Source organism: Eretmochelys imbricata, chromosome 1 (genome assembly GCF_965152235.1).
Source record: "Eretmochelys imbricata isolate rEreImb1 chromosome 1, rEreImb1.hap1, whole genome shotgun sequence".
NCBI classification, from domain to species: domain Eukaryota; kingdom Metazoa; phylum Chordata; order Testudines; family Cheloniidae; genus Eretmochelys; species Eretmochelys imbricata.
In genome coordinates, this window is record NC_135572.1 from 148,426,444 (window position 1) to 148,448,367 (window position 21,924).

A 21,924-nucleotide genomic window follows, 5' to 3' on the forward strand; every position below is an offset into this window, starting at 1 on the left:
TTATTCCAACCTGATGGCAAAGGTAGGCAAAAACTATATGTTTTACACTGGCATGCTGAAAATTACAAAATAAATCTTAAATAGTATTCAGACAACAAACAAGTCAAATATACTGGCAATGGCATATGACTAATAGCACACCCATATAAAATTTGATGCTAGGGAAATAATTTTCCCTCATGTAAGGAAACCCATACAAGCTAATTATTGCAAAATCTAATGATGCGTATATTGGCTGCTGTGGGCAGTGAGCATCCAAAATTCACCAGGCTTGTTTAACAGCCATTAAGTAGAGAAAGATGCTCACGCTACACTCAATATTGCAGCAGAGGAACTGGCATTTGCTCAGCTACTGTCTGTCTAACCTCTAACTGCTGAGTGAGTCCACATCCAGAAAGGGTAGCCTATGTCAGGTGTACATGTCAATCACAAGAAGGGCCTGTAATAGGGCCCACATGCCTCCACCCAAGGCAGGAAGGGTTAATGGGCTACTAAAGGCGCAATTAGTCAAAATTAAGACAGCTGGAGCAGGAAGCAAGCCTCCAGGGAGGGGCTTAAAAAGAAAACCCTTGTCCTATAGAAAGGGGTAGGCAGAGAGAAAGCAGATATAAAGGACTTATTGTGGGAGAAAAGCCAAGGGCCTGTTGCCTGCCATATCTCCTGGAAGAATTGGAAGTGTTTGTTGCTTCAGACTTGTTTTGATCTTTGAGTGCCTTGGAAGGGGTAGAACTGTAAGTGATCTAGCCAGGGAGGTAAGTCTCCACAACCCAGAAGGCACTGGAGGGTGGGCAGAGCAGCAGAAGACCAGCCAGGAAACTGAGACTGAGTGGTTGCTGCACTGCACAATGCCAGAATGGGGCACCCTGGTAGGGAGGTGCTGTGACAGGGCCGAATAGGCACGATGTTGGAATTGATGTGGAGCCACACTACACAGGGCAAGCAATAGAGACGTTCTGCTTCAGAGAGGCAGAATGCTATGGAGCTGTGCAGGGGGATCATGTACCAGGCTACACCCTGACCAGCAATGGAAGTTAGGAGCCTAAATACCTTTGAGGATTGGGGCTGTAGTGCCTTAAGACCCACTCCAGGAGTGGGAGAAGCACAGGACTCCACCCCAGGAAAGGTGAAGGCAAAAGGCCTAATACCTGAGGAGGGTGCACTCAGACACCAGGGAGGGGTCAAAGGTACCGCTAGATAGATACAGAGCTAGGCTCTGTCCTGTACCTGCACACTGAAGGGAAAACGTGCACCCTCCCTATTCCATGGCTTCTGGAGTTTAGCCCCTGATAGAGGTTAGAGCAGTCCTCAGTTGTATGCCTTCTTCATTGAACACTATGGGGCTTTGCAAGTAGCTAGGGTGAATGTCTGAGATAACCATGCCTTCTCCCACCCCCAATCCACCTCCTCCATAGTCTGGTCTACTCACAATCTGCCTCCACTGTGCCCCAGAATGCCACCTGCACTCAGTGCTGCTGTGCAGGTGAACATAGGGGCCTCTGGAGCAAGGGTATTTCCCAAGGCCCTTACCTACATGCCCTGCAACCCATTTGCACCAACCAGCCAAACTGGGCCCAGAGTAGATGGTTGCTTGTGGAGATTGAGTGTTCCTTGGCTTATACCTGGGGGTGTGATGTACAGGGGTAGACCATAATACCCTTGTTATAGAACCAAGCAGCATTGGTATTAGTGATTAGAGCAAAGGATTGCGAGCTCAAGACTCCTGGAGTCTTTCTCCTCTCATTCCACTGACTTCAGTGGAGTTTTCCTGATTTACACCAGGAATAATAGCACTGACGTGAATGTTGTTACACTGGTGTGGAGGAGAATCAAGTTTCAGGTTTATACCCCATGGCTCCTATCTAACAATTTTTTAAATTGGACTGCTGCATATGGACACAAATGGTGTTTCGCACTTAACTATTTGGGGAGAGATCTTCAAAAGCACAAATGGCCCCTGTGTGTCCTAACTCCCCTTTGATTTTTGCAACGGGAGGTAGGTGCCTCGCTTCCCACCTGTGCCTACGAAAACTGTCATTTTTGTGACTTTCCATTCCTCTTTTGAGAGTTTAGTTCCCAGCCCAATCCAAGAGTTTTGAATCTGTTTGTTTAAATTTGTCCAGCCATGCTAAAAAGTTAACACAACACACAAGTCTGTTTGGAAAAAAGCCTGGGGAAATGGTAGCAAATCATAGTTATTAAAGTGACACACAGCAAAGCAGCCTGTGAACAAGAGGAGTGCAACGCCTACTTCCTGCAGTGACACAATGATGAGACTGTGCCCACTATGTCTGCACTAAGCAGATGCTTTTGCGATAGTACCTCAATGAAAGTCATTAGAGGAAGGCTTTTGATGAGCATTAATTTTTACATCAGGAAAAATAAATGAGTCTCCACTTCCTTCCTTCTCCCTATATTTTCACCTTCAGGTTAAGGTCTTAGCAAGGACAAAAAGCTGATACTTTTGCAGCTCACAAATCAGAATTAACTGTTCCCATGCCAATCTGAGTTTGGAGAAAATTTCCCTTCCAAATTGCAGCACTGTCGGCTAGTGCTGTGGCATTTTTGAATGATTTAAATATTTTGAAAGAGTGATTAAAGAGCAAACAAGCCATGAATTCACTAAAATAGTAGGAGCCCCTAACCACTTATCACCCTGTCCCAAATCAGCCCCTTAATTTTTCCACCTCCTAAGCTCTCCCAATTGTCTAGTTTTATCCTGTTATCCTCCTTGCTGCCTTCCCTTAACCATCCTTGGATTTACAGGAAGCTAGTCCCATCAGACAGGTGTTCTGTCATATAACCTAGGCATGGAGGAGGTTGTGCTTGGAATTCTGAGCTATAAGTTTCATATATCACTATGGCTGTATGTCATCCAGGTAGGAAGCCTTCCAAATCCATCTGTCTTGTAAAATCTCTTTGAGAAGTAATGATGGTTTAAAATATATTTTAACATGAAATATGTGAACTGCATGTCAGAGTGATGATGTGTCTTCCTGCTGGCCCTTTACAATTGATTTGCTACAGCTTCTGCCAAAGATGAAATCCTGACGGGGAAAAAATTAGATCTTTCATTTCCAGGGGCTATTTTGTACTAATATTTGAACTAGAATTTAGAGCAGTTAGAGCTCAGAAATCCTCACATCAGAGCACAGCCAGAGAAGAACTGTAAAGTTTTAGGAATGAATGGATGAAACTGGGATCTGGCAGGCAGCTACCCCATTCTGACTGACACTGTTCCAAATTTCCAGTCTGAAGTGGGACAGAGAAATTGTTGAAACGTATAGCTTTATTCAGCATTTTTCTCTCCCTTCTCCATTTGCATCTTTTCCTCCTTACAGAAGTGGCAGGTATAACAACATTTTCCGTTCTGTCTCCAGCAGGGAGAGCCTTCTGAGTGCAGCTGCAGCACCACCTCCCAAAGAGAGGTGGGGGGCAGCAGGAGAGTTACCTTAGTCCCCACCCCTAAGATGGACCAGCCCATCCATCCACTCACCTTTAAGGACATAAAGCAAGTAGTATGTAAAACCGCCTGAAATTCTCTAAGTGCTATCCCCCCCAAACACTGACCTTTATGTTTGTACAAGTAATGGTGTCCAGAGCTCTGCACCAGGGCAGGGTAAATCTTCAGACTCTCAGTAAAGAATGCAGTCTATATTCCAGTAGAGCTTTGCCTGAGTAAGGTCTGCAAGATTTGGCCCATGTACACAAAGGAGAGAGAGAGAAAATAGGAGCTTTAAACACTATTTAGATAATTTATACTGCTGGAGTCATAGCTGAATTTGCATCCATCCCACTGCAGTAAGCAATGGGCAAATGTGACTGCTCTATACCAGCAAGCTCCAAGTAATCTGTGTAGTTCTTCCTCCCCACCCCCTTCTGCCTTTCATCCCTGCTTATATCACTTGTGATCTGACTCCCTCGTCTTCAGCTCTGAGTATAAAAAGTCATTTAAAATCACTGCCATTTCCACACTTTTATTCTGGCCTCAATCAAACTGGTACTTCAATAAATAAATCATAGCATGTCCATTACTGTAGTTGTTACAAAACTATAGATAATGAGAAGGCATTTTCAGTTTTGGAGAGAGAGAGATTTGTTTTAAAACTGTGCTCCATGCTGGGATTAAAGCTATGCAAGTTAAAGTGACTAAGGATCTGTCTAGTGTAGACTGGATTAAATATCTTAGAGATTGACTATGACTAGCTAACACATTTTAAACCACTGTTTAAATCATAAATCATGCTATGTTCTGTGTTTATATAAGGTCTAGCACACTGGGGACCTGGTCTAAAACTATGGCTCTTAGGTGTTATGGTAGTACAAATAATCATTAGAGCAGTGGTTCCCAAACTTGTTCCACCGCTTGTGCAGGGAAAGGCAGTATGTCCCTCAGCCCGCGCCGCTTTCAGCAGCTCCCATTGGCCTGGAGCAGCAAACCACGGCCAGTGGCAGCCGCGATCGGCCGAACCTGCAGATAAACAAACCGGCCTGGCCCAACAGGGGCTTTCCTTGAACCAGCGGTGGACCGGCTTTGAGAACCACTGGACTAGAACATGTTAATGAACATGTTAGTGAACCCATTTTTAGATACGAGCTATTTTCTTAGTCTAGATATGGTCATAGTAGCCAATGGCACTGCTCATGTATTTTTGCAAGATCCTTCCAGACATGCCAAACCAGAAAAAAAAAAACAGAAATTGGGCTTGTTTTTGGCTTAATTGGCTTGTGAGTTGCATGTTGGCTAGTTTTTGGCTTGTAGCTTGTTGCTTGTTTGGCATGTAGTTTGTTGCATGTTTTAGCTTGTTGCTTCTTTCCTTCAATCGGCTCCCAGCAAGTAGGGATAAGTTGAGGAGAGAGTCAGGGGTGCACAGCGGGCCCACCACAGTCCCACACTGCATGCCGGTAGGGGGGGGATCTAGTCACATACTGTTTGGGGTTCTTAGGGATTGGCTTGTTTTGGCCTTGTTTTGAAATGGGTTTAGCTTGATTTTTGGCTTATTGTGAAAGTCGGGGTGCTTATTCACAGCGTAAAAGTTGGCAACTGTGGATCCTTCATTTTATAAGTCCCTTAGAGGTGTTGAATCTTTAACAAAGACATCCTTTCTCTAAATATTCTTTAGGCATTGCAGTTTAATAGGCAAAGAGAATAACAAAACCCAGTAAAAACAAGAGCGCTAAACAGTGCGATGAAAACCCATGTCCCCTCTCAATTGCTCAACCTTGTGGGAGTGAAATTGTACTACTTCTCCAGTTGCTATTGAGTCTTCCAGGGTAGACCTCAATTTCTTATGTAAAAGAATACATTAAAAAAAATAGCCTTTCAAGCCTTACCTTATAAAGAAGAAAAATACATAATTATTTTTTTTAATTTACTTGTAACATGGTTTACCCATGCTTATATACTGGACTCAGTCACCATGTTATCTTATCCCTACATCTGATAGTTTGCATGGAGTTTAATACTGAGATAGTATTGTACTGTAATGTTCCAAGGTAGACTGATTTGGCTCACAATATTGTGGTGCTGGTATGTGGAGTGGAGTTGATCCAAAAGTGTGAGTGTATTAAATCCATAAAGAGGGAACAAGTGGCAGCAGAAAATCAGTACTTTTTATGCCCCTTTTATGCATTTTGACCTAAATACCTGCATGTGTGTTCAGTTGTACACATGCAAATGGACACACATACCTCTAGCATTCCTATAAGATGCTCAAAAACTGTATCAAAATAAAATGTTGACAGAAAAACAAACTTTTATGAAAATGTGGGCTATGGGCTATTTTCTCCCCTATTTTCTGTCCAGCTCTATCTTGACGTCACAGTCACTGGATATAATGGTGAAAAAATTGAGGGAATAGTAGATTTGTCCATTAGAACTAACATTAACTCAAAGTTTAACTATGGCTTAACTCAAATATTAAGCATGGCTGTTCTGATGCAACTTCATAGTTAGAATTGTTTTTTCACTTCCAGAAGCACAGCAGACTCCTTAGCATATCGTAATATATTGGGAATGAAAACCTTGGCGAACACTGATCTAAACTTTACTGAGAATTTGTTACTGTGGTGCTAAAATCCAACTACTAGAACTAAAGACGTGTTTCAAGAAACTTCTGTATTTTCTCAAATTTTAAAAGAAATGTGCTTTGACCCATGCTTGTGTCCTTTTTTGTTTTCACTTTCCACAAACATTCAAATGAAGAGGTTTTAGTCAAACAAATGATGGTGGAAAGTGAATTTTAAGCTCACATGATCAAATATTTGCATAAGAAGTGGTATATTTTATATGGGATGGGACACAGCTTGAGTCAGAAGGGAACAGAGTTTCCAAAAACCCTTTCCAAAGACCTGCCACAGAGATAATTTAGACTCCCATTCTTGCCACTTACCACCCCACACTGGCACTCATAGGGGGTATCACTAAACAGTTACAACCTGCATTTGATGGGGACCATATCCTGAAGAAATCTTTCCCAAACCCCCTCTTCTGGCCTTCAGCCAACCCCCAACCTTGCCAAGTTCATCAGCAGAAGCAAGATTCCCACAGATCAGGACTCACCAACTCAGTGTGGCACCAGACCCTTCCATAACATATGCAAAACCTGCAGACATATCTTCACTACTACAATGATCAACAACCCCCACAACACGCCTTTCAAGATCCAGGGGCCCTACTTATACCTCCAACATGTGCTGTAACTCATCCACGGCACTAAATGCGCCCATAACAACTGTGTAGGTACTATGAGAAAATCACTACATTCTTGAATGAACTCACACAGAAAAATGACAAAAGACAAAAACACCCTATCACCCTGGGCGAATACTTTTCATAGAACAATCACTTCATATATGACCTCTCAGTCCTTGTTCTCAAAGGAAACCTGCACAACATCTTCAAAAGACAAGCCTGGGAGCTTAAATTCATACCTTTGTTAGACACTAGCTTAAAGACATTGGATTTATGGTTTATTACAACAGTCTATAACCCACTAACCCCCTCTTTTTGTCCTATGACTGCAGAGGTGTTAATGGGCTATTTGATCTTGAATGGTGTCTTACAATATGTGTGAACTACTTATGCTAAACAATCTGTTCAATCTTGTATTGAGCTGTAACTCTCTGAGTATCTTTCCCAGACTGGGAAAAGAGCTCTGTGTTGCTCAAAAGCTTGTCTCTTTCATCAGTAGAGGTTGGTCTAATAAAACACATTATCTCACCCACCTTGTTTCTCTAATATCCTGGAACCAACATGACTACAGCAACACTGCATTCAACAAGGTACTTAAACGTGAAATAAATTCATTTGAGGATCTGTGCCTGTGAAGCTTTAAATACTTGAGTAGTATTACGAGGGGTAGGCAGGGTCTCCCAGGATCACAGTGGGCATTTCAACTTTCCCTACGGTGATCTTCTGGTCCGGAAAGAAAGTCCCAGCTTACAGCTTCCTGAACAGGCCAGTGTTCCGAAAGATGTGTGTGTCATGCACCTTTCCAGACCAGCCTGCGTTAATGTCCGTGAAATGCCCATGGTGATCCACAAGCACCTGGAGAACCATACAGAAATATCCCTTGCGATTAATGTACTCAGTGGCTAGGTGGTCTGGTGCCAGAATTGGAATATGCGTGCCATCTAACGCCCCTCCGCAGTTAGGGAAGCCCATTTGTGCAAAGCCATCCATAATGTCATGCACAGTGCCCAGAGTCACAGTCTTTCAGAGCAGGATGCGATTAATGTCCCTGCATATTTCCATCAACACGAGTCCAGCGGTCGACTTTTCTACTCCAAACTGGTTAGCGAACGATCGGTAGCAGTCTGGAGTAGCCAGCTTCCACAGTGCAATCACCATGTGCTTCTCCAACGAACAAGGCAGCTCTCATTCTCATGTCTTTGCGCTGTAGGGCTGTGGGCGAGCTCCTCACACAGTCCCATGAATGTGGCTTTCCTCATCCAAAAGTTCTGCAGCCACTGCTGGTCATCCCAGACCTGTATGACGATGTGATCCCACCACACAGTGCTTGTTTCCCAAGCCCAAAAGCAGCGTTCCACTGTGGTCAGAATCCCCGTGAATGCCACAAGCAATCTCGTGTGAAGCTACTTTGTGTGGCGAGATCAATGTCGCACTCCTCTTGCCTTTGTAGTTTAAGGAATTACTCCACTGCCACTCATGATATGTTAGTGAGAGCGAGAAGCATATTGGTCAACAGTTCGGGATCCATTCCTGCAGACCGAAGAGTCAGAGCGCGCAGTACACAAACCGTTGAAAGATGATGCCAAATGTGGACGGAAGCACAGGGATTGCTGGGATGCGAAGCAATGCATCACGGGGCACTGGGACAGGACCCAGGATGCCCTGTAACCCCCTCTGCCTTCCCACAACTCTTAGTGGCAGAAGAAGAAGAGGTGCTCTGTGGGATAGCTGCCCAGAGTGCACCGCTCCGAATACCGCTGCAAGGGCTGTAAGTGTGAACATGCTATTGTGCAGGCAGCTGACAGTGTGAACACACAACAGCAGTTTCCCTTCAGCGCGCTCTGAGCGGCGATGTAACTGCCGGCGCTGTAATTCTGCCAGTGTAGACATACCCTGAGTTACACATATGCGTAAGTACCTTGCTGGATCAGGGCCTAAGTGATACAGACAAGAAACTAACTGCACTCATGGCAATCAGGGACTAGCACATGCATACTGTTACTTCGGTGGAAAAAATTTAAATGTAAATTCTGCACCTAACCGATAATTCTTTGCAAAGTCTAATTTTTCTAGGAATGATGCCTTGGGTAAGGCTTGTGTGGCCCAGAAAATAAAAGCTTTAAAATTTTCTAAAATTCCATAATCCAATTTATCTGCTACCTCTCGCTGAGCGATTTAGAGGCCCAGAGGCTTATTTAAAGCCTTCCATTCAAGGACAAGAAACAATGCTGTTTGACTTCACTTATATTACCACTCTGCTAACACAGCTTGAATTTTAACTAAGTACTCACAGCGGGCTGTTCATGATCAATCCACAGAGTAATAAAAGATACCAGCGTTCACTGAGAAATATTTTTCAGTGACTACATTCAAAAAACTCGCAATCTCCTCATTTTTTTCTGCAGTCAGAAAAAAAGGGCAAAAAATTGTCAGGCTAATTGTCTGTGATAAATGTGGTGGTGTTTGTTCTATGATGGCAATTCTGATAAAGGAAATCAGTGTGTGCTCCTCAGAAAACTAATTATTCACAAACATCCTTTAAAGATCTAATCTTCACAGTGAGGCGATTTTATTTTATGCACTTATATGACTCCATGAATACATAAACTCAAAGTCTGGGCTGCACTAGTTGCTCCACAGTTCACTTGGTTTCCTCCTCTAAAGAAAAGTGAGGCTGGCAAGACGTTGACTTTACAGATTCCTGAAAGTAAGTGAAATGTCTTTTTAATGAAGATGAATCACTCTTCTGAGGCATGCGCTCCCCTGTACATCTGTTCAACACCCGGCCCAGCTACTTGAGCCAGGCCCTGGGGTCAAGATTTGCCCTTTTTAAAAAATATCAATTTTGGGAGTCAAATGCGGCCTTTAAAATGGACATCATCTTTAAAAAAGCAAAGTGTGCCTCATCGGTCTGGCTGAGGTCAGGTATCTTGTGCCGGCTTGCTAGGCTTGAGTTTTGTTTCTTTTGTGTGACGTAAATATCACTCACTTCCAGTTTCAGTTTAGGATTTGAGTCTGTTTTGTGTCTCTCTGGTTTTGCACCAACAGATGGTCACTGGTGCCTTCCAAGTATTACCACTTTTCTAGAGTTTCGTCACTGCACATTTCTTGTAAAAACAAAACTGCATCTACAATTGAAACCACCGAAGCAGGTGGGGGAACACCAGGGAATGGAGTTCACTGAGCCATTTTTCATACTACAGTACGTATTTGAGGAAAGACAACTTTATGGACGGGGGGGGGTGTTAAAGATCCTCTCAGCTTTTATTGCCTCACATGCTTAACCTACATGGAAGTCTTAACTGGTATACCTAAAATAATTAACTAAAGGACAGTTTGCAAAGGACTGGTCTAGTCTGTTTTTATAAGGATGTGCAAGAATACAAATGATCGATCATGAATTGTAGGAAAGTCATAGTAATCAAAATCAAAATTTTTATTCAGATGTTGCTAGGGAGGGATACCAATCTCCATCACATTAGAAGTTGTAACAAGCTTTCCATTATTATAAGCCTGATTTTGAACAGCCTATCCTAAGTTTACAAAACTAAAAACTATCCATCTGAAATTTCAGAGGCACCAACTTATTCTATAGTAGATTTGGTAGATTTATTTTATTTTCTGGTAAGTTTGGGACAAATTAACAAGGAATTTGCGTCAAATGAATCTCGGAGGATGCTTATCCTGGGTGCGTAACAATCAGGCCTCAGGTCTGGGCATAGCATGGAGTGATACTAAAATATAACTTCAGGGGAATGGATGCAGACAATATCTTTGTCTTGGTCTACACTACAGAGTTAGGTCAACCAAGCCTAACTCTGTAAGCATCTACACCACACTGTTGGTCCTGCCGATAAGTCACCACTACACCGACCTAATAACTCCACCTCCATGAGAGGTGCTGCGCTTAGGTTGATGTAATTTAGGACAACCCAGTGCCAATGGCCTGAGCTGTGAGCTCCAGAGAGGCAGGGCTCCAGCAGTGAGCCCCGCTGTCAGCCCGGGAGGGGGTGGGGGGAAGCTCCACCTGTCAGTGCCCCACACGGTTGAGTAGGTAGAAACACCCCTGGTGATGATTGCGGTGGCTGTATGTCAAACTAACTTGTGTCGACTTAATTTTGTAGTGTAGACAAGGCTTTAAAGATCCTACTACTTAACTTATGCAAGTTAAGTGGTAGGATCTTTAAAGCCTTGTCTAAAGCCTTATGCAAGTTAAGTGCATTTCACCCCAAGATAGTGTTTATATGGGTCATCATGAAAAAGTCAGAGTTTACCAAAATATTGTGATATGTAAGCAAAGTTGCTTCCCAATATAAATCTAGAAAATTGCTGTGGGCTGACATTTTCAAAAGTCCCTAAGTGTCTTAGGAGCACAAATCGCATTGTGGCTTGTGTTCCTGAGTTACTTAGGTGCTTTTGAAATCCCTCCTCTAATGTATTAGGAGCCACAATGTGGTACATAACAGTAAATGTTGACTTTGGAGAGGCAACCACTGAAGGATGTCTAATGACAAACAAATATTGATAATACAAATAGGGGGTTCACTATGAAGAAGTATGTGTGTATGTTATTGTTTATGTTTGTTTTAACATAGTGGCTACATGCCCTAGTCATGGACCAGGACCCTATTGTTCCAGGCACTATATAAATGCAGAACAAAAAGATGGTCCCTGTCCCCAAAGAGCTTTTAATCTAAGTACATAATGTGATGAACAAGAGAGAGAGAAAATACATTTAAAAAATCCAGAATTAGGAAACTTGAATGCCTGATGTTAGGAACCTAAAACTAACCTTATGCACCTGAGTAAATGGCCTGATTTTCAGTAGTGTTGATCACTCGCAGCTCCCATTCAAGTCAGTGGAATTGCATCCACTTACAGTAAGGCTGAATTTATCTCCCTGACTTTATTAATGGTACATGATATGTAAGGGCTTAATTCTAATACCCTTAACTCTTGTTGAGTAGTATCTTACCCATGATTAGCTCCACTGAAGTTAGTGGGGGTAACTTGCAGCAGAAAGTTCTATCTGATATGAGTAAAGATGGCAAAATCTGGCCCTATGTTAGGCCAAGAACTGGCCTTTAATTCTCATTAAAAAAAAATCTGTACTCCCCCAGTACCACCCCCAGCCCCTGCCAACAGTCTACTTTCTGATTTTTCTCAATGTGTTGTGTAACAAATAATAAAGAATAGTTTTTAAACAATTGTGACTTTATTTCCTTTCATATATATAGGGGGCAGGTAACTTCAAGAGAAATAAACACAACTGTCACACCGTACCCTGGCCAGTCATGAAACTGGCTTTCAAAGCTTCTCTGATGTGCAGCATGCCCTGCTGCGCTCTTCTAATTGCCCTGTTGTCTGGATGTGTGAAATTGGCCTCCAGGTGAGTTGCCTCAATCTCCCATCCCATGATAAACGTCTCTCCCTTACTCTCACAGATATTGTGGAGCACACAACAAGCAGCAATTACAATTGGAATATTGGTTGTGCTGAGATCTAACAGAGTCAGTAAACTGCGCCAGCGTGCTTTCAAACATCCGAAAGCACATTCTACCACCATTCTGCACTTGTTCAGCCTATAGTTGAACTGCTCCTTACTACTGTCCAGGGTGCCTGTGTATGGCTTCAGGTGTCATGGCATTAAGGGGTAGGCTGTGTCCCCGAGGATAACTATAGGCATTTCAACATCCGCAACAGTAATTTTCTGGTCTGGGAAGTAAGTCCCTTCCTGCAGCTGTTCAAATAGACCTGAGTTCCTGAAGATGTGAGCATCATACACCTTTCCCGGCCATCCCATACTGATTTCGGTGAAACGTCCCTTGTGATCCACCAGTGCTTGCAGCACCATGGAGAAGTACCCCTTACGATTTACGTATTGGCAGCCCTGGTGTTCCGGGCCCAAGATAGGGATATGCGTTCCGTCTATCGCCCCACCACAGTTAGGGAACCCCAGCACATTACAGCCATCCACAATAGACTGCACATTTCCCAAAGTCACTACCCTTGATAGCAGCTGGTCAATGATTATGTTGGCTACTTGCAGCACAGCAGCCTCCACAGTAGATTTGCCCACTCCAAACTGATTCCCAACTGACTGGTAGCTGTTGGGCATTGCAAGCTTCCACAGGGCTATGGCCACTCGCTTCTCAATTGTAAGGGCTGCTCTTATTTTGGTGTCTTTGCACTTCAGGGCAGGGGACAGCGAGTCACAAAGTTCCATGATAGTGGCCCTACGCATACAAAAGTTTCACAGCCACTGGGAATCATCCCATTCCTGCAACACTGTGTGGTCCCACCAGTCTGTGCTTGTTTCCCAGGCCCAGAATCAGTGTTCCACGGCATGAACCTGGCCCAATGCCACTATGATCTCCCAATCGCCACATGCTGTGCTTCTAGGAATGTCCGTGTCCATGTCCTCATCACTATCATAATTGTGCTGTTGTCGCTTCCTCACCCGGTTTTGCAGGTACTGCACATACCGCTGGATAATGCACGAGGTATTTACAATGGTCAAAACTGCAGCAGAGATCTGAGCGGGCTCCATGCTTGCCGCGCTATGGCGCCTGCACGGGTAATCCTGGAAAAAGAACGTGAAACGTAGGACAGCAGAGTGGCAGCAGAAGAGGTGCTGTTCAGTTCATGATAGCCGAAAAAAGGCAGGAAATGGTTGTCTTCTGTAGCTTTCACGGAGGCGGGAGCCTAGGACAGACAACATGAAGAAGCTCGGTAGCACAGCAAGAGCGGGAGAGCAGAGTTGGCGGAGGAGCTGTGCTTCTTGGTTCATGATGGCCGAGCAGAGTTGGCTGCGGAAGCGGTCGATGAGGAAGAGAAAGAGTAGATACTTATAGAGATTACATAGAAAGATGAGAGGAAATGTGAGGTGGATTCATAGTACCAGGAGAGAAGTGGTGCACCGTATTGCACCGTCTGCTGAAAGCAGTATGGCGTCTGCACGCCAAAAAGGCGCAAAACAATTGTCTGCTGTAGCTTTCACGGTGGGAGGAGCGACTGACGACACACACCCAGAAACACTCACAAGAATGTTTTTGCCCCATCATGCACTGGGAGCTTAACCCAGAATTCCAATGGGCGGCGGGGACTGCGGGAACTGTGGGATAGCTATCCACAGTGCACCGCTCCAACATTCAATGCTAGCCTTGGTGCTCTGTGGACGCACTCCGACAAATTCACACACTTTAGTGGGGACACACAGGACCGAATGTATAAGATCGCTTCCAAAAATTCGAATAGAATAATTTCAAAATAATTTTGTACTGTAGATGTACCCTAAGATAGCTTTTGCAGAGATTGAGACAAGATACATTATGCACACTTGTGAACAGGTGTCTCTCTCACACCCTGTGTGACAGAGACACCCCAGTCTTGGTATTTGACTTTGTCAACAAACAAATGATAATAGGACAACATGAAGTCCATCTGCGCTCATGGGCTTGCTGCTCCAGCATTCATAGTTCAGTTCAGGTTCAGCTTGAAGTTTTCTCTGCATCTAATACCAGATTCCTCATTCAGGACAGCCCAGCTCTAAAGCTTGCTTCATTCCCCCTGTTTTATTCTTCCAGTGTGTGGAGGGGTCATTCCTTTCAGGCTTGATAGTGCAGACAGGTGTCGGGGGTTAGGGACAGCTCCAACCTCTATCTCCACAACAAACAATTAACCACTTCCTGCCCTGGTGAACCCAAGACTTGTCCACCCTATCATCATGCCATTCCTTTCAATGTAATGTGTTTTTGCTTCTCTCTATTCTTAATCATGTTGTTAACGCACACGTTTGAGTCTGACATTGTTTTGAGGTAAAAGTTCCTGGAGTCCATTTTGAGCAGGAAAACAACCTTCTGACTTTTTGTGGGAGGTGATTAGGGAGAAAATATCACCTATTGTGTGGCACTTGTGAGAGTCAGTATTCTTAGAAGTGCCACTGCATGGCTGCGATCAGCAGATGCACAGGGAAAGCTCACTGACCACAAAGAATGTCAAAATCAGGAACCTTCGGTTAAATCAAAATCAAAGCAGTTAAATGTTATAGCTGTTACCTTTCTGTGCATTGGACCAAATAAATCCTCCTGAGACAAAATAAGCCCAACTTTCCACCACTCCTGCCCCCTCCCAAGTGTACTTTTATGAATCCAAGTGCAGGAAGTGACTTTTTAAGCATTGCTATTTCAGAGGGCCTGATGGTGAGTACCTCTGACTCTCACTGACTTGTGGTTGCTTAGGCTTCAAAGGAATCTAGGCATCTAACTCCCATTGCAATCAATGGGAGGTAGCACCTAAATATCTCTGAAGATCTGTAAAGATCTTTAAAGGGCCTCTGTCCCTCTCAGGATCAGTCTCTACTTAGCTAATCTTTTTTTTTTTTTTTTTTTTTTTACTGGATTCTTTTGGTAAATGCCATGCTTTTATTCAGCTGACCTGTTTTTCTCCTACCTTGTTTTTTGTTTTTTAAATAGATGCTGGCGGGTTGTAACCAAATAATTCAAACTCCTGCTTGGTTCATCTCCAGCTACAGGACAGTGCCATATATTTGTAACATGCTCTTATTAATGGGCAGAATGACAGAATAATATACAAAGGTAGCTTTTGAATAATGTTCAGCAATATCTCTTCAGTCAAACAAGCTGCCTCTGGAGTGATACTTCAGCCAGCTTTGCATTTAAACCTACATTTGCTAAATACTTCAACAACACTTGAGACTGATTGGTTTAAAGTGGTGGAACTGACAGCCTATAACCTCAGTTTCCTAAAAGCCCCAATTATTGCTATGCCTGCCTGTGACATGTTTAATATGTTTCTTTCTTTTGATAAATAGCTTTCATTTAGAAATGCACTGGAATTTGCCCATTGTGAACAGAAGACTGTAGGTATCATATAAATTATGATACCTACATACCTACCTACATCAGCTCATTCTTGTACTCCTATCCCCAAAATAGGAACCACTTTCCAGCAGGATAGTTTGCATTTAAAGGACAAAAGTTTGAGGATTGTATAAATGGAAGTACATAGGTCAGCTCTTGTAATTTGATTCTAAGCCAGAGTTCTATCTCCTGGTTGTTATACTGAAATTATACCAACAAAATATGCTGCCTAACCAAGCTGTATACCCATTAAATCTTCCTTTCCCATAAACCATTTTAAAAAATCTCCCTTATTTTATTTTTGCTTAGTAATTTATTTACCCAGGATGTTCATCAAAGGAACAGGCTATTAAATATCCAGGTTTTGGCTAGCCCTACCTGCTAGCTTATCCAGGTTCACAAAATGCCTCAGTCCATCCTAGAGCAGAAGTTCCTGTGGATTTCCCTGTGCTTCACTCCCACTACTAGAGTGCTCAGGCTCCTTATTCCAGTGAGTAGGGTTCAGACAGTCACACTGTGTAATTGGTTGTAGGACCCCAACCCTGACTCTCACCTGGAAATGAAGGGAAGGTGGATCCTTAGCATTTTCTGAAAATCAGAGCTGTTCTAAGCTGGCCTTGCAAAAATTGTCACTTTTGAAAATCTTGCCCCCAAATTGCTGTCCTCACTTCAATATTCAATGAGGAATGGCTGGAACATTCTGTTTCCTCTGAGACAATTCTTAGCAGGAACCATTTTGTGAAATATATTTCCTGAATGTCCTGCAGAAGCTGAGACGATTTCACAATCCCCACTCGGCGGGGATGTCATTAACTCTTCAGTCGTCTCCACACTGCACTGCTCTTTCATTTCTGTTAACAGTGAGTCTGCTGCCGCCACAAGGCTTTGTGTAGTCCCACCAATACAGTCTGACATCACTCAGGGTTGCCACCAGGTGTCTAGTATGCCGCTGTGCTGCTTCACTGATCCTTTCCCCATTCTCTTATACGCTCCAATGATTCCTTTTAGACTGCTGTCTTTTATCTTTGCTCTGTGATGCCATGAGCCCACTCAGTACTCTTTCTTACTTTCTTGATTCACCCTTAAGCAGTTTTAACTTGTGTTTTTCTTTGCTTATGGAAGGATTCCCCCCCACCCCTGTGTGTGGGGAAAGGAAAGCAGCAGTACTTGCCTCAGATCCATTTCCTTTCTCTGTGCTAAAAGAAAAGGAGGACTTGTGGCACCTTCGAGACTAACCAAATTATTTGAGCATAAGCTTTTGTGAGCTACAGCTCACTTCATCGGATGCATTCAGTGGAAAATACAGTGGGGAGATTTATATACATAGAGAACATGAAACAATGGGTGTGAGTTTTTTCATGAAGTTGATAGATTTCCACTCCATATGTATATAAATCTCCCCACTGTATTTTCCACTGAATGCATCCGATGAAGTGAGCTGTAGCTCACAAAAGCTTATGCTCAAATAAATTGGTTAGTCTCTAAGGTGCCACAAGTACTCCTTTGCTTTTTGCGAATACAGACTAACACGGCTGCTACTCTGAAACCTTTCTCTATGCTGCTCATCTCTAGGCCCTTGGCTGAATAGAAGTGTGACAGAGTGTGGGGAGACAAGGTGGGGGAGGTAATATCTTTTATTGGACCAACTTCTGTTGACGAGAGAAAAAAGCTTTCAAGCCAAGCAGAGCTTTTCTTCGGGTCTGGGAAAGGTACTCCCAGCATCACAGCTAAATGCAAGGTGGAACAGATGGTTTAGCAAAAGTAGTTACCACACATTGTAAGGGACCATTCAAGGTAGAGTGGCGCATTTGACACCTCTGCCTTCATAGGAAAAAAAGAGAGGGTCAGTGGGTTACAGATTGTTGTCATGAGCCATAAATCAAGTGTCTTTATTAAGGCCACTGTAGTCTTTATTTTTAGTTAAAGTTAATTTTAGTGATGTCATATTACACCATCAAGGGTTTGGCTCTGGCAGCTACAGTTTCAAGTTCAACAGAGTTATCTCTGCTTGTTTTAGATCGAGAGTTCATAGGAACACATGAAACCATAGGCAAGTAACACATACAATCACAAGAACAAGGTCCACTATCTCTTATCAATTTTATTAAAGTTGCCAAGAAAGTTATGAATGTCACAGCATGTACAACTCCTAGATATATCCATGCACCAGTTATACCTACAGACATGCTCACATCCTCCTAAATAGTGTTAGAGTCTGATGGCGCTCTCATGGATTGATCATCAGTACAAGGATAGTTCCTGCTGGAGGTCTCCCATGGGAAGCATAGTTTTCCTGCTTTGGGCACCCCCTTGTTATAATGTGATTCTGTCTATACCTATATTCTGTGCATGTACATGAAAGTGTCAACCCTCTTTTCCCTTATTCGTCTGTATCCCCTAGAAACTTAAGGGACTCCAAGCTCTACAGGTTGTGTAGGTTCTCTTTATTCTCATTACCACTGACGTACAACCTATACCCTGTGGCTAAGACACATGTGAGAGACAGGCGTGACTCTACAGCATTTTTATGATTTAAAATTAATCTTCTGGCTATTTATTTGCAATATTACCACTTGGGATCTCTTTTCCCATAATCTTGGGGCATCGGGTTATTCTTCGGTCACATACTTATGTCAGCATTTCTTATCTCCAAGGCCTAAAATAGCTAAGCTAAAATCTTGCAGGCCTCAGCCTACAGGTCTTGCATTCCAGCCTTTCTTTCTTAGCTATCTAATACATTATTCCCTCTAAATACTGCTTAATCTTATATTTCTATAATCCTACAATTTAACTCTGTTTAACATACAATGGTTTTATATATCATGACATATGAATTAATCATAACATCACACAAGAAATGGATAATAAACTAAAATCATTGACTACACCATGATTTTCAGTGTCTAGCAGAGTAATGAATTTAATCTCTCAGGCTCGTCTTTTGAATGTGTTATGCAAGTTTCCTTTGAGGATGAGGACTGATAGGTTAGATGTACAGTGATCACTTTGTGAAAAGTGTTCATCCACAGGTGATAGGGTATTTTTGTCTTTTATCATTTTTCTGTGTGAGTTCATTCAAGAGAATTCTTACAGAGAATTCTTTCCTGGGTATCTGGCTGGTGAATCTTGCCCATATGCTCAGGGTTTAGCTGATTGCCATATTTGGGGTCGGGAAGGAATTTTCTTCCAGGGCAGATTGGAAGAGGCCTTGGAGGTTTTTTGCCTTCCTCTGTAGCATGGGGCATGGGTCACTTGCTGGAGGATTCTCTGCTCCTTGAAGTCTTTAAACCATGATTTGAGGACTTCAGTAGCTCAGACATAGGTGAGAGGTTTTTCGCAGGAGTGGGTGGATGAGATTCTGTGGCCTACATTGTGCAGGAGGTCAGACTACATGACCATAATGGTCCCTTCTGACCTTAATATCTGTGAATCTATGAATCTATAAGAGCGTAGTGATTGTCTTGTTTCACCCACATAGCTGTCGTTGGGGCATTTAGTGCACTGGCTGAGGTTCATCACACACTGTGATAGGCATTTGTAGGAGCCATGGGTCTTGAAAGGTGTGTTGTGGGGGATGTTGATATTTGTAGCAATAGAGATGTGTCTGCAGGTTTGTATCTTTTGTTCTGGCAGGGTGTGGTGCTGCTTTGAGTTGGTGTGTCCTGATCTGTGGGGAACTTGCTTCTGACAATGATCTTGGAGAGGTTAGTGGGTTGTTTGAAGGCCAGAAGTGGGGGTTCAGGAAAGATTTCTTTCATAATGGGGTCCTCATCAAGTATAGGATGTAACTGTTCAATGATACCCCATGTGAGTTCCAGCGCAGGGTGTAGGTGACAACTAGGGGTGTGCGGTCAGAGGGTGTTTTATTTCTGGACTGATAGCATGAGGACAGTATCGAGTCCGCAGTATATAGGGAATTAACTCCTTCCCCTTCCATGAAAGTCTATTCACAGGGAAAGGATCCTGGACTGATGAAAGGAGGAGAATGCCTACTGGAAGGCACTGAATGCTTTGAATACTGGCTTGATCTCCAGACAGGGGAAGTAATTATCCGTCACTCTTTTTGCTCATATTACCTTCTTTGGTTTGTGTTTATATAGATTCTCTCAATGGTGAAAGTAACTTAAGGGACTTACAGGTACACAGATGCCGGGGTCCTGAGTGGGGGATGGGGGTAGGAAGGGGCTTGGGCGAAAGGAGCAGGGCCTTTAAATCCCTGGGTTGTTTAAATTGCCGCCGCTACCCCGGGGCTCTGGTGGCGATTTAAAGTGCCCAGGGCTCCAGCTGCAGTAGAGGCAGCCGGGAGCCTCGGGCCCTTTAAATCGCCACCAGAGCCCCAGGGCTCCCGGCCACCGCTGCTACCCCAGGGCTCCAGCAGCGGGGATCTGGCGATGATTTAAAGGGCCCGGGGCTCCGGCCGCTGCCAGGAGCCCAAGGCACTTTTAAATTGCCCGCCTGGGGAAGCTGCCCCCTGCCGGTACGGACGGCTGTGTACCAGCTCTTGACGGTATGCCATACCAGACCGTACTGGCTTACTTTCACCTCTGGATGCTTTCCTTCTGAGTAGGCCTCACCACCTGTTGCTGTACTTCATATCTACTCCGTCATCTTACAAGAAGTTATAGTTAACTTGTTTTGTTGACAGTCTTCCTCCAAGTGGGCTTTGTGCCACTGGCGGGAAGCAAGGCACATAGCCTGGGCTTCACCAGCACTGAACTGGGCTCAGTCTTATATGATTTATTCACTGTGTTTCTCCTTTCCTGCAGTCTTGTTCGGCAACTGAGCTTTATTGATACTGGGCTTGTCGTTTCATATATTAAATGTGGCATAACAATTTGGGGCAGGAGAAATTATTATTATGAATCATTTATATAATACTAAAATGTGCACCGAATGTCACAAAACATTGAGCGAGACCCAGCCCCTGATCTGAGGAGCTTGCAATTTGAGACAAAATAAAGACGAGATATGGTGTTTTAGGTAAAGGAGAGTTTTGAGATTTTGCTTGCCCAATTTCAGACATCATGAAAAGGACTGACTTTTCAGAAAGTGCACTGCACCTGCCTTCTGAAAATCTCACCCCGTTACAGTGTTTCAAGTGGGGCACCTCAAATTATTAAGTCATTTTTGAAAATCTAGGCCTGATTCTCTCACCAATAATCTCTAATCACATTTGAAAATTTAGGACACAAGCTAGGAAGATTCCTGGTTGAAATGGGTTTGGGGACAGGATTGGAAGGTGAAGACAGAGTGTGTATCGTGAGCAAGAATTGAGAGGCTGCTCTCAGCATAGTGGGGCAACACAAAATAAGACACAAAGCAGAGTGCGGGAGAAGATGAACGGAAGAGAGAGTACAGGGAGGAGCATGGAGACTAGGTAAAATCCTGACCACACGGAAGTCAATAGGAAAATTTCCATTGACTTCAATGGAGCTAGGATTTCACCTTGTGAGTAGGAGTGAATGGGAGCAGACATATAGGCCAGGGTGTGAGTATGTAGTAACTCGATGGTGAGGGCAATGAACTTGAACTGATATGGCAAAAGACAGGAAGGCAGTTAAAGGATTCTGGAGGGTTGCAGGTGTGGCCAAAGGAGAAGGAGTAGGAGTGTAAAATGATTTTAACAGCAGCATTTTGGATAGATAGGTTGGGAAATAGTTAGGGGTGAGGGAGGCCTGATTTTATGCACTGCAGTTCACTAGTGATCCGATATTAATACAACAGAGAGCTCTGTTCATTTTTCTTGATGAGATTTCAGTGTCAGATGAGGTATTTCATCTGACACTGAGCTCCACAGAGAGTTCATGAAGGAGGTAAGCGGCTCTGACAATATGCTGACTGGTGAGCATTGTTCATTAGAGAGCCCACTTAGCATTCTGAAAAATCATCCTTATTCTGTCAGCATTAATGCCTGGAAGACCACAAGCTAACATTCCCTGATTCAGCAGAACGAAAGCAGCAGCAAATTTATTATGTATAGAATAAACATATATTAATTTAAAATGATGTATCCTGAAATATTTGTTGTATTTTGCTTTTAGCTGTATGGTCTTGATTCTCTAAGCCACAGATAGATTTCTGAGGAGATGGTGTTTCCATCCGGCATAGAACAGCTGTTGGGTCAGTTCCTCAGAGGGTGTAAATCAGCATAGCTCCACTGAACTAAAGGGAGCGACACCAGTTTACAGCAGCAGAGGATCTGGCCCATGTCCCCCTCACCCTCTATTGTCTACTATGTGTATTAATAATGCAGCTGGTGAAACTTCTGCTGTCCGTCTCTGTCATTCTGTCAGCACCGCTGACCTTTGCTGGCCATCGAGGGCTGTTGAGCAGCCCCGGACACAGCTGTCT